At 36.0% G+C, this 16,096-nt stretch overlaps 1 pseudogene; it reads left to right on the top strand.

The window, feature by feature from the left end:
* The window catches only part of LOC107751557 (rab effector MyRIP-like), a 30,629-nt pseudogene extending 16,223 nt beyond the window's left edge, over window positions 1-14,406 (top strand).
* The last annotated feature ends 1,690 nt before the right edge of the window (window positions 14,407-16,096 follow it).

The following is a 16,096-nucleotide window of genomic DNA, read 5'->3' as shown; positions in this document are numbered from 1 at the left end:
ACCTATTTTTGTCTTTCTAAACGCCAATGATGATTCTGAAAGAAAACACGCAGTGTTTGTTATAGTAACACGTGCAACTTTCATGCGCATCTGACTAACATTACCACACGCTTGTATTTTAGCGTTGCTGTTAATGTTGTGGTTGTTTAAGCAAATAGTTTGCTCCGTAAATTAAGTTCAACAGCATTAAGTTGAAGAGGGTAAACTTTATCTCTCGACTGAATCTGCACATGCATTTCCGGTGTTCTTGCTCCGTCCAAGCAATAAATGCCTGTCTTTGAATGAGCGTTGTAGTGTATTCTTCAACCGCTCAGGTAATGTCAGTACGACCCATTTCAGGGGCTGCCAAAATTAAATTTTTTAAATCAGTCAGAGCTATAGAAATACATATTAATATTTACAAGTAAATCTCCATATTATGCGTAGGCTAGCCTACTTTCTATCTGCCCCCCCCCCCACACACACACACACACACACATCTAGTTTTGACGTCCATCAGGGGGGATCAAGCCTTCTTTAGGGGGGTCAGACCCCTCCAACCCCCCCACCCCCAAAATTCACACCCTGTCACTAGGTAATTACTCTCGGAGTAGGTACTTCGTTTGAATAAGTGTTTTTGGATGCAGCTATTCACTTGTTTTGTTGTGGAATAAATCATTTTGAATGAAACAATTCAGTTGAGTGATTGATTCAGTGATTTACTCATAAAGACAAGTAGTAACTTGTCGCCACTTACTGGCGTATCAGTGTAAGCTCCAGACAGAAAAAAACCCCACCACTAATATATATAGTATATGCTTTTTTGTATATATTTTTATTGATTAAGATATTTCTTATTTACTCTCATTTAATCAATTGCCTTCTTACTGCTGTACCCTATAAACCCTACAATTCTGACTTGTTAATCATAAACTAAACTTTTAATTCATATCCTAAAGGCACATCAGTTTAATTAAGCAGCCGAAATCTAATGGACGTAGTCCAAACAAAATGTGTCCAAACAAAGGGGGGGTTTGGAGGGGTCTGACCCCTCTAAAGAAGGCTTGATCCCCCCTGATGGACGTCAAAAAATATATTTGTAGTACTCTCCCATTCAGTGCTCTTCAAGTTAACCCAACTATGACGACTTCCGCTGCTGAGAAACCCGGAAATGTGAAAAGGGTCCATTAAATAGTGTTAGGTCTCTTGTCTTTCTGCTAAATGTCAGAGCAATTTTGCTCTGAATTGCTCTCTCCTCTCTGGAGGCTGCAGTACGGCTGGAATTGCAGACAGATTTAAGACGTTGAAGGGCAAATGCAGCACATCTGTCCACACGCAGATGTCATGTGAACATGATCCACTTATAGGGCACTACAGCCTGCCTTCCATGGAGATTAATTATCTATGTTTTTAATGCATCATCCTAATACTCAGACAACTATGCATTAGCTTAATCATTTTAGATCATTCTAGTCAAATACTTTGTATCACAGTTGTTATTCTATCTTCCTCTCTCTCTCTCTCTCTCTCTCTCTCTCTCTCGCTCTCGCTCTAGTGAGATGAAGAAGGCACTGGTTGAGGAGGGCAGTCGGTCTGTTCTGCTGTCGCGGCAGCACAGGTTTAATGATCGCTGCTGCATCCGCTGCTGTTCTCCCTTCACGTTCCTGCTCAACCCAAAACGTTCCTGCCTGGACTGCTGCTACAACGTCTGCAAGGGCTGCTGCACATATAGTAAGAAAGACAAAGGCTGGCTGTGCTCCGCCTGCCAGAAGACCAGGTCAGTATTGCCACGCTAACAAGAGCTGTTGTGGTTCGGAGACAGAGTTGAGCGTGAGCTCCGTCAGGGGGCTTTAGTTGGAAACACCTGCAGGTAAAAGGCTCATGATGCTTCTGGTTGTTATCAGGGTTTAAAAACTAGGGATACATGATAAAGTGGTGCTTTGTCAGTTATAGGTTGATATCAGATATTTGTTAATTGACAGTATGAGTCAGTATTGGATATTTAATTTTACATGCTAATTTCTCATACAGTATTTCAAATTTTTTTTTACATTAAGATTACCTTTGCCATGTCTAATTCTCACTTGAAGTGAATCTTAAAAACACTAAAAATTTAATAACCGTTAAATAACTTTGTCAGTTATAGGTTGATATCAGATATTTGTTAATTGACAGTATGAGTCAGTATTGGATATTTAATTTTACATGCTAATTTCTCATACAGTATTTCAAATTTTTTTTTACATTAAGATTACCTTTGCCATGTCTAATTCTCACTTGAAGTGAATCTTAAAAACACAAAAAATTTAATAACCGTTAAATAACTTTTGCAAATCTAAAAATGAATATAAATTTTTTGTAATGTACATTATAATGTTGTGATGCCAAAATTCACTTGTAACATTTAATAAAATGTATTTGTTTTTAGCAGTATATTTAAATTTGATTTAGACAAAATAGTATAGAATAATCAGTCAGAATTTTATTATTTTATGATCCCTAGTAAACACTGAAGACTGAAAGTCGGTTTTCTAAATAAATAAATAAATAAAAACATATATATATGGACTGGTAAAAAGAAGTTAAGTATCTTTTTACACAATTAAAATAAATAAAAAAGAGCTCAGTTAATTTACAATAAAATAACAAAAATGACATCCTGAAGGGTTCAGGACTGGTTCTGTAAATGGACTGTTTGTTTTACTGTGAAAATGTGCTTGTGTTTATGTTCATGAGTTGTGTCTCACATATATTTCCAAGCACCTTTTTGTAGCACCCAGTAGTCATTTGAGCATTAGTGAGTGTATGTGGCTGTGGGTTTGTTTACACGCATGGTTTAATGAAAGATAATAAGTGCTATAAGTATAAGATAATAAGTATTTGTGTGGCTTCTTGTCTAGCGGACTGGTTCTGTAAATGGACTGTTTGTTTTACTGTGAAAATGTGCTTGTGTTTATGTTCATGAGTTGTGTCTCACATATATTTCCAAGCACCTTTTTGTAGCACCCAGTAGTCATTTGAGCATTAGTGAGTGTATGTGGCTGTGGGTTTGTTTACACGCATGGTTTAATGAAAGATAATAAGTGCAATAACCCTCCTGTTGAGGGTTCGGATAACACTGTGAAGACTTCTACAGTCATCAAAATAATGATGTATAATGCAAGTATAGAGCACGACATGAAATTGCACTCAAAGGCCTTTGTAAATGTCACAGATTGCTGTAGGTCAGAATACTACTGAACCAAGACAGAAAGTATTTTTGCGCTTCTTACATGCACACTAATGGACAAATACTGGCCTGCAAACATATAAAATATCCTTAGAAAACCTTCACTTTAGGTTCAACTCATTTGATTTAGCTAACCAGTGAAGGGTGACTTTCTGAGATGTGATATGAATCTGTAGTGCTGTGACATCATTTTTAATGAAACCCAAGAGCTTTACGCTTCACACACTGTGCATGGAAGGTTACTATGTCCTACAAAAGTCCTGCATTTCTGTACAATACATTGTTGTATTTATTTATTTATTTATTTATTATTAATAGAAGGATTTTTTTCTTCTGTTTCCTGTCTTATACATACACACTCACACTTGAACAGAGATTACGTCCATCAGTGAAATTGAATTTTGATACTATACACATCCACTTGTATCTTCTCTGTCCACACATAATATTCCAGTTTTAATTCCAGTTTTAACTGCAAATATCAATGTATTAGTTAGATCATTACTGATTCGAAGCAGGCAATTTCAATTTATGCTATGCTTATGGACAGAACAGGTATATGTAGGATCTAAGCTATCTGTATACAGTATTTGTGTGGCTTCTTGTCTAGCTCATTAAATAAATGCATAAACAAGTAATTCCCATATAAGGTCCATCTTAAAGTTAATTTTTTTTTCTTTAGGAAAAAATATCATTTGCCCTCAGGGAGTGTCTGTACATTATGGTAAAAGGACACAGAATGCTATTTTAAGAATGAAAACAACACTGCAATCTTTAGCAACATCTCATATTTCTCTGCATAATTCTTTTTTTCTTTTTAAACCGATGATTAAAACTTGGTTGTTGATATAATGTTGGTAACATAATTGTTGACTGATAATTATTGAATGCTAAAATTCTTGGCAATTTTGGCCTGCTCCCTGGACCATAAGAATAAAAATTCTTCAGAATTTTAATTTTCTTTTTGACAATATTTCTTACTGTATACAAAGTAAACAATCTTATATGTTCTCAGCAGGCAATTCCTCTGGAAAAAAAACTCATTTGAATTCAAACTATTGGACTTCTGCTATTGGTGGCACGGCAACATGGAGCTATTTGTTTCTTGAGCAGTGAGAGTCTGAATATTAGTGTAGCACAGGCGTAACCAGGTCTTTGATACTGAGCATGCTAAAAAGTGCCTTTGACTGTCTATGACCTTTCTTTGTATATATGTTTGTGCGTGTGCTTGATTATAGGACCTTGTGTCTATGATTATAGAACAAATGTCATGGTCTTCATAATCATATGTTATGTACTTGTATTGTCAAAGGTTTTAATCAGTGTAACGTAAACAGAAACTCAGGAATGCTCTTAAAAATGCATTATAATGTGGCCTTGTTCCCGTATTTCCAGGCTACTGAAGACACAGTCACTGGAATGGTTCTACAATAATGTGAGAAGGCGTTTTAAAAGGTTTGGCAGTGCCAAAGTATTAAAGAACCTCTACAGGAGGCATGCAGCCGAGCATGGAGCGCTAGCAGAGCTTACAGGTACTCGCCATCTGGACTATTGTATGACCTTCCTTGAAAATTCACACTATGACAATTTATAATGTATTTTGATATATATTTTGGAGATAAAAGAGCTGGTTTACATGTTGCATGTTTGTAGAAGATGCTCCATTTCAAATGTCATCTGCATTCAGTGGATATGTCAGTTTTAGATTTTCCTTCAAGCCCTAGCTCTGTCTTTTTCACGGCTTATGGTTGCATGTGCGCGCATGTATTTAGCACTAATTCATGAGGGTTAAGGAAAGAGCAGACAAGGCTTGTCTGGTCTGACTTGCTTCCTCTGTATCCAATTTAACAGTAGCAGGATTTCTGAGAATTATTCGTGTTTATGGAGGAAGGGTCACTGTGCACTTTGATTATGACCTGAAATATCCTTTACCTCTTGTATTCCTAACATTTAAATAACGAATCAAAATCAAGCATATACACATAATTCTATACAGTAATTACTTATTACATTAACAGGTAAATAATTTATTCACTTGCCTAAATAAAAATAAAAAAAGACTGAATATTTCAGTTTACTGCTATTCAGAAAGATATTATTCAGAAATTGAAAATGTAATCATTTTCTGCTCCATGTGCACTGGAAAGTCAAAGTATACAGTGCATTTTTACAGTTAAAAAACTACTGTAAATAAAGCCGGAAAGTAGTAGCCAGAAATATACTGCTAATTCACAATATTTTTTACTGTGCACCCTTGTTTGGAAGTGTAAAAAATCTCTCTGATTATGTTTCTCTTCCACGCCATTTTGAAGCTCCTTAGCTTGTGTTTGTGGGCACAACACTAAATGAGTTACGATCTATGTCCAGCCTCCATTTCAGTTTTGCTGTGGTCTGTGAGCAGAGAATGTCCATGAAGAGGACAGCAGTTTAGAGCAAGGCCAATGCCACATTAACTATGGATGACCATGACTGTGGATGTTTGTCACCTCCCCCTGTAACCTCTGAGGAACAATAGCTCTCTGTGGAGGAGAGTAAAACCATTACAGTGACAATGAAATATAAAGAGCTTTGGCCACAAAACACACTGCACTATGTGGTCAGGCTTTTGGAAATTTGATGCAGAAAAAAGCTAGGAGATAATCTGTTTGAGTTTAACGTCGGACTAAGAATGGAGCAATAAGCTTATAGCATTATAGGATAGGTTTTTAAGCTGCAACATCAGTCTTCAGCTTATCTCATAGAAAAAGCTAGATTCATAACATTACTTTGATTTGTTCTCCTCAGCAGAGTGTAGGCGTAAACACTGACTTGAATGTAAAGGGCAGATGTTTTTATAGAGTGGTAGCCGGTGACTTCAGAGGCAGATTGACCTTCACTGGCTTGAGGGGAGCACTTTAAATGGCTCTATGTAGAGCTGAGGCCATACTGATATGTCAGTATGGCCAATATGCCAGTATTTACCAATCAAATGATTTGTCATCCGACAGCTCTCTGAGACTAAGACAGTGTCTGTCAGAGAGAGAAAACTGTTGACACCACTATAAAATCATGTGTCAGAACTGGAAGTGCTGTTGAATTTCTCAGTTTATCAAAGGAACAGTTTGTCAATGACACTAACAACAACAACAGAAATGTTTGATGCATATGGTTGTACTTGTTTTTTTCTCATTTAATATTGAGCCAAGCTGTCTATTCCACTCTTGTCCTACCTTATTACTCTTGAGAATATTATTTTAATAATGGATGAAAGACTATTAGGAAAAAGTAGAAATGAAACTTAGATTTTATTATGTGGATGTTCTTTTTTTTTATAAAAGGTTGATGCCCTCAGAAATCGAGGCATTAAGTATTTCTTCATGGCATGCAACATACATACACTTTCTAAAGTTATGCATGCTCTGCAACTGAAAATGGATAGGTTGTAAAGTTTCTCTGATGAAATCACCTGTAACATTTTTTTGCACCAACAGAGGGCAGCACTTGTGAGGAGAGTGTCTGCAATGAGAGTAGTATGTATGAGAGCGACTCGACGTTTTACAAGCAAAGTGAAGGTTTGTGATCAAATAATTGATTAAATATGTATGGTTTGTTACTGTATATCAGTAGTTTTCTTTGATTTATTATGTCTTTAATTATTATGTCTCTCTCCAGAGCACAGCATGCCTGAGACTATTAATGTGGCACAGCGGGTGGCAGAAGAGGCCATAGATGAGGCCATTGCTAAGGCTGAGAGCCAGACTGGCAGTCAAGTAAGACTTTTCCATTAATAGGCACAAGATTATTCATTCATTCATTCTTGCTATTCAGTAACTTGCAACGTTTGACATGGCAGCTATTTAACATTTGCTTTTGTAGGAGAAGCAGAATGAAGCTCATTATTTGCGAGAGAACAGAGGAGAGCTGATAGAGGACTTGACCACAACTATAGTACAGAAAGTAAGTAACACGTGACAGCAATGACCTTTCATGAATGTAGAGTATTACATTGTGTAGAACTTCAGTGTGTATTCAGCAAGAATCCATGAATTCAACAAGGACGCATGAAATTGATTAAAAGTGACTGCAAAGACATTTGTAATGTTACAAAAGATTTCTATTTCAAATAAATGCTGTTTTTTTCTTTCTATTCATCAAAGAATCCTAAAAAAAAAAAGTGTCAAGATTTCCACAAAAATATTTAACAGCACAACTCTTGTATAATAAGAAATGTTTCTTGAACACCAAAGCAGCATATTGGAATGATTTCTGAAGGATCATGTGACATCTGAATGTATTAAGATCTGGGTATCTGTATATATTCACACTCTTGGTTTACATCAAAAAGATAATGAGGAATTGTATTATTTAACATATGTTGAATAGGAATATATGTGTTGATATAATATTCAATTTAAAATACTTTTTGGCTATATATCATTTTAAATGATTATATTAATTTTAAATTATCATATTATTGTTTATCAATTTTGACAATGTTTGCATAAACCTATTATATTGGAATATTTAAACATCAGATTGTCCGCCGGAAAAGGGATCAACAGACTGATGAGATGCAGTCTGGATGTAATCTGAACCAGAACAGTGATGGAATCTCTCCTGATCAAACGCAGAGTGCCTTTGATGCTTCTCTCTGGGTACAGTGGCTTTTTATTTCTTTTAAAGGCTGAATCACCTGCAATTTTGCTATGCTTTTGGATTGTTCTTTTGCTTTAATGTTTGCTGAATGAAACGTTTCCTCTCCCCTCAGAGGTCTCGCTCAGCTTTCTGTCTCATGACTGATGAGAAAACAGACCAGCATGCTAACACTGGGTCAAGACCTTCATCTTCTATAAGTCATACTCTGGAAATGAAGGAAGAAACGATGCCTGTCCAGGCCATGCCTAGCTGGAGGAGTGTCGACCGACTGGACAATTCCAGTTAGATCCTTGACTTAAATCCATATGATTCTCAATCACAGTTAATTAACTTCTCATGTTTATGACAGAGATTTTAAATTATTTAGAATTTTTTTAAATGTTGACTACCTTCATTTATATACATGTGTAAATGCTGTTTATATGTCTTCAGTGTTACAGAGTCCTGATGGTAACTGGATTGCTTATCAGAGCAACCTGCTCTCTCGACCAGGCCTTTTAACTAAGCGCAAAAGTCTGGTCTACAGCGTCTTGGAAAGGGAGTCTGGCGTGGTGTCAGCTTACGATGAGATGGGCTCAGAAACAGAGCCTGAAGCTAATGGGGTCTGGGGAGCTGCACTGGAAGAGTTTCGGCGTAAAATGTCTGCCAATAAGCAGTTGGGTTACCCAGAGTCCTACGGCCATCAAGCAACCTTGCCTTTGAATGCACAAGCACAACACCTCACTGCACACACCTTGAATGCTGATGCTGAGAACTCCTCAGGACAGGATGGGCCGCCACCCCTGTCCCAGAAAACTGTGCTGCCCTTCTTGAAGAGAAAAGTGCCACTAGAACACAGGCGACCCTCATCTGCCCGCCGCTCAAACGTCATGGATATCAATTTCAATCCAGGAGGCGCTGAAAGCAGTGAGGATGGCCTAGAGGACAGCAGTGTCAAAAGGTCACGGCGAAGGAGGAAAAATAAGAGAGAGGAGGCAGAGTGGAAAGGACAGTCGGTAACAAAAAATAATATCTGAAAATGTTTTTGTATTAAGTTCAGTTTTATACCCTTTATTACACTAATATAAGTTTTCTGAACCTATAAAAATAAAATAAAATAAATTATTTTATTGTATCAGTAGAATACACTTTTTTTTTGTCATTTCATGACTCTGATTATATATTGGCAGGATTCCAATAGCCACCTCTTAGATGCTCTGATGAAGAAGCGTTATGTGAAACAAGACTCAGCATTGCATGGCACTTCAGACACTTCAGACACTGCGACCCCTGACATCTTGAGCTCTGGAGCCGTGACCCCTGATCCATTTGGACTTGGTCTCAATTCTCCCAGCTATTACAATCATGGGGCCCTTGGTGTAGTTGGATCTTTAGATCAGGAGTTGACTTCCAAATTGAAAGAGCTGACCAGTCAAGTCAGAGAAATGCAACTTTCCTCCACTGAGGATGAACTGGACAGGTTGGAGTATCAAATGGGGAATGAAGAAAATAAGACAAACGCAAAAGTGGGAGATAAAGTTATGGGAGATGCTTCATTGAAGATTGAGGCTGATGCAAAAGAAATATCAGATGAAATTGAATCCACAAATCAAGTGAGATCAACTGAGATATTGAAAGATGGCCTGACTTCCATACTGAGAGAGTTGACCAGTCAGGTCAGCGAGACACTACTTTCCTCCACTGAAGATGAACTGGACAGGTCTGAGTATCAAACTGAAACCAAGGGTATAAATCGGTCAATAAGAACTGAGCTGCTGGTGGTAAATGACAGGACAGATGGAACCAAAATGATACAATATGATGAGAAAACCCAAAACCATGCAGAGAAATCAGAAGAAAATAGATCAGAGAAAAGGCAAAAGGACACTGTGGCAAAGCAGGACATTTGTAAGCAAAAGGACACAGGTGAGACACAAATGTCAGAAGAAATGAGCTCTGCAAGCCAAAAACAGACACTTGCTGAGACCGATACACAAAATGAGATAGCTAGAGAGAGAATTGAAGAGACAAAGCACGAGCAAGAAGTTCAGACTGAAGAGAAAAAAGCTGAAATAAAAGATTGTGGAAATGCAGTTGAAGGACAGCAGAGCAGAGCTGAGAATACAAATTCTAAAGATACAGAGGAGACGGAAGACAAACAATGCAGCAAATCATCAGAAGAGAAAGTTCAAGAGAAGGACAGCAACAGTCGAGGTGACTTGATTGAAAAAAGGGAGGAACAGCGGTACCCCACAACTCAGCACAGCGCCCCATATGGTCAGGAGGAGTATCTATCACCGGAGGAGATCTACAAGGTAACAACTAACTACAGTGTATATATACTAAACACTATATGCTGCAGTAATCTTAGTTGCTTGCAACTAACATGCTTTTATTTAATCTGCTTAACCTATTTCTCTGAAGCTCTTCTTTGTTTCTTATTTCTTTCTTTGTCTTCTGCCTCTATTTGATCTTTGTTAGGATGCACACATGCTGGACATAGAGAAAAACCTACATTTAATCTCCAATATACTACAACAGGTGATGATTGTATACTAATATGGATAGTTTGCTCTTATTGATGCACTCATAATTTACTAGGATAATTGTACATATTCCTTTCTCTCTTTTCTGTACTTTTTCATCTGCTGTCTGACTCTGGGCTCATTATTTATTATATTTTACATATTTTACATTCTGTTAGAGCACAATTAATCAATAAATAATCATGGATATGATTATGGCTACCACATAAAAAATGTGGATTATAATATTCTAATTAGATTTATTCAAGTTGGGTCAACGTTTTTTTTTTTCACAGCATTTAGCATTGTAAGCAATCACAGATATGTTGGTTGAGCACATTGAGCACACGCAATGGCCAGTCGGAGGTGTTTAAATCCACTCAGTGGCACTCAAATGGCAGATTTGTTTTCAATGCAAGCTCACTGACATCGGCACACTTGCAAATCCTCTCATTATAACCTACAAAATGTAGACACAATGTAAATAAGTATGGAAGCCCATTTCTGCTACATAACCAAAAAAAATCATATTTTCCATAAAATGTAAAAATTGACATACTAAGATAAAAGTGATGACTTAGTATGTCAGTCTTTTACATTTCATGCTTTTTATGTCATAATTATGAGGTAAAAGTTGAAATCATAACATAATCAGTCAAAAATGAGGTAGTATGTCATAATTTTGATTCTTTAAATCTCATAATTATTACTTTTTATCTTCTAATTGTGGCTTTTTATGTCATAATTAAGATTTAACAAAGCATTATTTTTCTTATGTGGTTGGTAATGGGCTTCCATAAATAAGTGATTCAGTTTCTCAGCCTGTTCCAGATGTATTGTCTACATAAAGAATATGACATGCAGTTGGCCCATCCAAAAAAGTAATTTAATGTAAATTGTATTCATTAAATCAGTATTAATAATTTTACTAATGCAGGTGTTGTCACACTAGACTTGCCCCATGCCCCATTAATTTCCATTTATATGAATGTGAACGTTAATGTGTAAAGTTACAGTACCTTCCTCTGTGTATTTATCGTAAATAGAAGTACTCGGCCACATCACTGCGCAGCATCACCACAGAAGTGCTAAAAGTACTGAATGCTACAGAGGATCTGATTCACGGATCTGTGGTCGATGGACAAGGCCAGTCAGACCACAGTGACCTCTCGGTAATTCCCCCTGCCGAGGCCAGAAGACTGGATGAGCAGCTCAGCGGACTCGAGGAGAATGTACGGATTCTTTCAGAGATTAACATTTCTCATGCCACTGGGCATTTATGAGCTACTTCTCAATTTATTCAGATTCATTTCACTGTGTGCAGGTGTATGTGGCGGCAGGTACAGTGTACGGGCTTGAGGCTGAACTGGGGGATCTGGAGGAGTGTGCGCGCAGCATCAGTGGATCCACCACTGAAAGTGAGCTGTCTCATCTGGAGGACCAAGTGGCTTCTGCAGCAGCCCAGGTGCAGCAGTCTGAGCTCCAGGTGTGTTCGGCCTGGACGCTGTGCTCTCTCTCTCGCTTTCTGAATCTCAGCAGCAGCATCTCATAGCTCTGAATATGCAGTTACACTTGAATTAATGAGTAATATAACAAATGTTATCGTTTACTTAAACTATTTAAATTGTTTTAGTTAATTGAAATAAAGATAAATTAAAATGTAAATATAAATATTAGATGAAAAACTTACAGAAATTCAAAATGTTGCCTTGGAAACTAAGTGAAATTAAAAAAAAAAATTAAGTAATGAAATATGGGGGTAGAATTGTTGCATTATTCAAAATAAATAGATTATGATCCACAAATAAATGTAAAGCGATTAACAAAAACCAAACATGTTCACAAAATAAATAGAATGAGAACCACAAATAAACATGAATTCAATTCACAAATAAAAAAAAATGAGACTTGCAAATAAAAAATATATTCACAAATATATTTTTATTCTACAAACACAACTTTGCCCGGCATTTATTTGTGAATCGCGTCCTGTACGTTTGAAGAACGCTGTGCGCATTTGTGGATCGCTCACTGTGCATTTGTGAATCGCTGCGCGTATTTGTGGATTTTGAGACAATTCTAGCGTCAAGCCAATCAGATAACAGCCATACTTCGCTGACCAATCGTAGCACGTTCTCGCTATAACCAATCACATTTTGCTTTACAATCAGGGCGGGAGCAGATTCATTTTGCACCCCTGTAAGTAACTGCATTCTATGGACACTTTGTTCAAATTGACCTGAAGTGCTGTTTGTGTGGTTAAAAAAAACCTGTTTCCAAAAGATTGTTGGAGTGTAAGGCTTCTTTATATTTCCATCAGGATCAGTGAATGAGGATAAACTCAGGATTATACACAATTTATGATCATTCACAGATCCCAAGCATCATCAGTAATACCCTCGCGACGCGTCCAAAGCAAATTGAAATCTACTGCGATGCTGTCTACACAGATCCCGAACATCATCAGTAATACCCTCGCGACGCGTCCAAAGCAAATAGAAATCTACTGCGATGCTGTTTACTCTGGACAAGGCGCGATGGCCACACGATGAAGGAAAAATGATTCTCACATTTACTTTGATGCGTCCAGTTGCAGTTACAGCTGTTGCAGCGCAGCGCGACATGCAGCGAGCAGAGACAAGGCGTACGACATGGCATGGCTTATTTAGCCTTTTAAAGCACAATCGCGGTAACAAATATAGGGCATAATAACACGTATAATATCAATTATGGGCCAATATGACCATCTGGGTACTGTCTCAGCATCACTGCAGTGTGTAGTAGGCTACTGGAGTTTTGCAAGTGGACAATGTAAATAAAAACCTACTTTGTTAAGTAACTTTTACAAACAAAAGTAAGTCTGATTCATATGAAATATTGTTTGCGTGATCAAGTGTTTTAACCAATAAATATCTCTTGTCTTACATTTATATCCATTTATTTTCAACACACCTGCACCACATTTAAAAAAAGAACCAAATTATATTTTTTCCTCCCCAAACAATGGCAATAACTTTGTAATACTTTTAATTAATGTTTGAAAATATTATTTAGAATGCTATATCCATCTCATCCAAACTGCTTCACTGAAAAACTGGAAAACGCTATGTTGGCTGTTGGGTGACGGCAATTTAACCTATTACACAAACTCGCATGTTTATCATGAGGTTGAATCCAGTAATTTATTAGTCAGTTACTTATTGACGCTTTTCTTTCCATCTTGAATGACGCTTACATAATGCGTCTGTATCCAGTATAGCATTGCTCCTATAGCCGTGATTTAAAGCGCTGTTTCTCTGGAATTTTCAAAGGCATGTAAATATACTGTGGGTTGGCTTGATACACAGTCTAATGATCTAACTAAATCCAATTGTAAACATCTTTTACTGTATCAATTTTTATGGCCCTTATATTTCCTATTTGAGCCAATGCATATTATGAATGAAGATATTTCAGGAAGAGACCCCCCTGATTGTAAAGCAAAACGTGATTGGTTTTTCAGAATTACTATCTAAAGCTGAAATAAAAATAATTTAAAGCTTAATGTAAATAAAAAAACTGAACAAATTAAATAAATAAATGACAAAAGCACATAAAATCACTAAACCTGAACTAAAATTAAAATAAAAACTCAAAATATAAGGATAAAACCAATTAAAAAATATAGATAAACATTATAAGAATATAAAAATCATATTAAAATAATACTGAAATAGAATAATGTAGATTTCCTTTTATACAGTACATGCTATATACAACTGTATATACTGTAAACTACTATATACTATATACTATACATACTGTATAGAACTATGCAAACATACTAACCATGGTGTATCAAAACTGCCAGTAACATTTCACATAACAGTCTTTCTGCAAAGCCTTTCTGTTCAATAAAAGCAGTAATTTTCATATCTACTTGCTTTGATCTGTGCTATTTTTTCCAGGTTTTAGACATTTCCTCAAGAATTGCTGCTCTGAAAAATGCAGGTCTTAATGTAACTCCACAGACCCAATTTACCAAGGTCAAGACTACAAAAACCAATCTTCATATTTTAAATAATATCCATACACATATTCTTACACGCTCATATGACTAATTATGACTTTAACTGTCATAATACTTTTGTTTCAGACACAAACCATTAGCTCATCTCGGAAACTGAGGAGGCGTCTGCCAGCACCTCCAAAGCAAGGTAAGATCTACTCATAATCAATACTGACAACTGACATGTAACCTGTGTAATTACAGGTGCAATGTCTAATTGTTTTATTTTAAAATGCTGCAGAAATTATACCCATCATCTTTATATGTGCTTCATTTATTTCTGTTGCATTACTCAAAAGTCTAAAATAGTTCAAATCATACATCTGTCACTGAAAATGATTTGAATTTCCAATTTTATCTGTAAATTTCAGATAAAGAAGCATAATGAGGACAGTGGGAAACATCAGCAAGCATCATCACAAAGTTAAATAACTACAAACTTAAAAAAGCCACTGATCACATGCGCCTTGAAGCTCATGGCTTATAGATAATATTTTATGGACTCAAGCTCTGGCTGACAGATTCAAATAGACTGATGTATCGCTCATGCAGTGATGCCATTTTACACAAAAAAATAGCTCTTGGATAGGATTGCTTTAGTACCTCTCTTCCCTCATAATGTAAAATAAATAATAAACTAAAATAATGTAAAATTATACAGTGATGTGGAGCTTTGTTTTGGCATATTTTACCATTACTGTGAATCAAGCTCATCATTCGATTAAGTCTTTAATTAAAAAAAAAAAGTATTAAGTACTGGGATAGTTCACCCAAACATGAAAATGCTGCCATCATTTACTCACCCTCATGCCAATATTTTAAAGAATGTTGAAAACCAAACAGTATTTCTTACCATTGACTTCTATTATATATAAAAAAAAACATTTAAGGCATTTCTCAATTTTTATTTTATGTTCCACAGATGAAAGAGATGGTGAACTATCCCTTTTTAATTAATCTTTCTGATTATGATTTATGTCAGATTTAGAGTAGATTATTCTAGCCATGTGTCACAATCATGCAGAACTTTATACGTGCTGATAATATAAATTAATGTGTTAGATTTGATGATAGAGAAATTTACAAACTATTGTAAAGACATTTGATTTATTGTAAAGCGTAAATTATCTGTATAAATTCATTAATTAATAAAATTATTTTTTTGTTTGATTATATTTCAATAATAGTACATTTTTGTCCACAGATTTTTGTTATTGTTGAATTGAGTTGTTCGGATTACATAACCTGAACTATTTATGGTATTCATTTATTGAAATCATCAATATAACATTTCAGTTGTTGAGATCTATATTTCTGTTTTTTTGACAGCATTTCAAATATACAAATCAAACTAGATATTACAATTACAAAGCACAGATATTATTAGGACATAAACTGAGGCGTGTACGGTTACTATTGCAATTTAGCAATTTATGAGCTTACTTTGAATGTCCTGAAAATAGACAGAGAACCCAATCAAACAAATGAGACAAAAATATTTTCTTTTTCATTTATTTATTAAGAAAAATGACCCAGTGTTACATTTCTGTGCGGTGCAAAAGTATGTGAATCTTTGCTTTCACTATCTGGTGTGACCCCCTTTTGCAGCAGTAACTGCAAGTAAAGTTTCTTGTAACTGCTTATCAGTCCTGCACAACATCTTGTATTAGTTTTAGCTCATTCCTCAGTACAGAACCACTT

Source organism: Sinocyclocheilus rhinocerous, unplaced genomic scaffold, assembly GCF_001515625.1.
Source record: "Sinocyclocheilus rhinocerous isolate Xijiao unplaced genomic scaffold, SAMN03320098_v1.1 scaffold3000, whole genome shotgun sequence".
Classification (NCBI taxonomy): domain Eukaryota; kingdom Metazoa; phylum Chordata; class Actinopteri; order Cypriniformes; family Cyprinidae; genus Sinocyclocheilus; species Sinocyclocheilus rhinocerous.
This window is presented reverse-complemented; position numbering and strand designations above follow the sequence as displayed.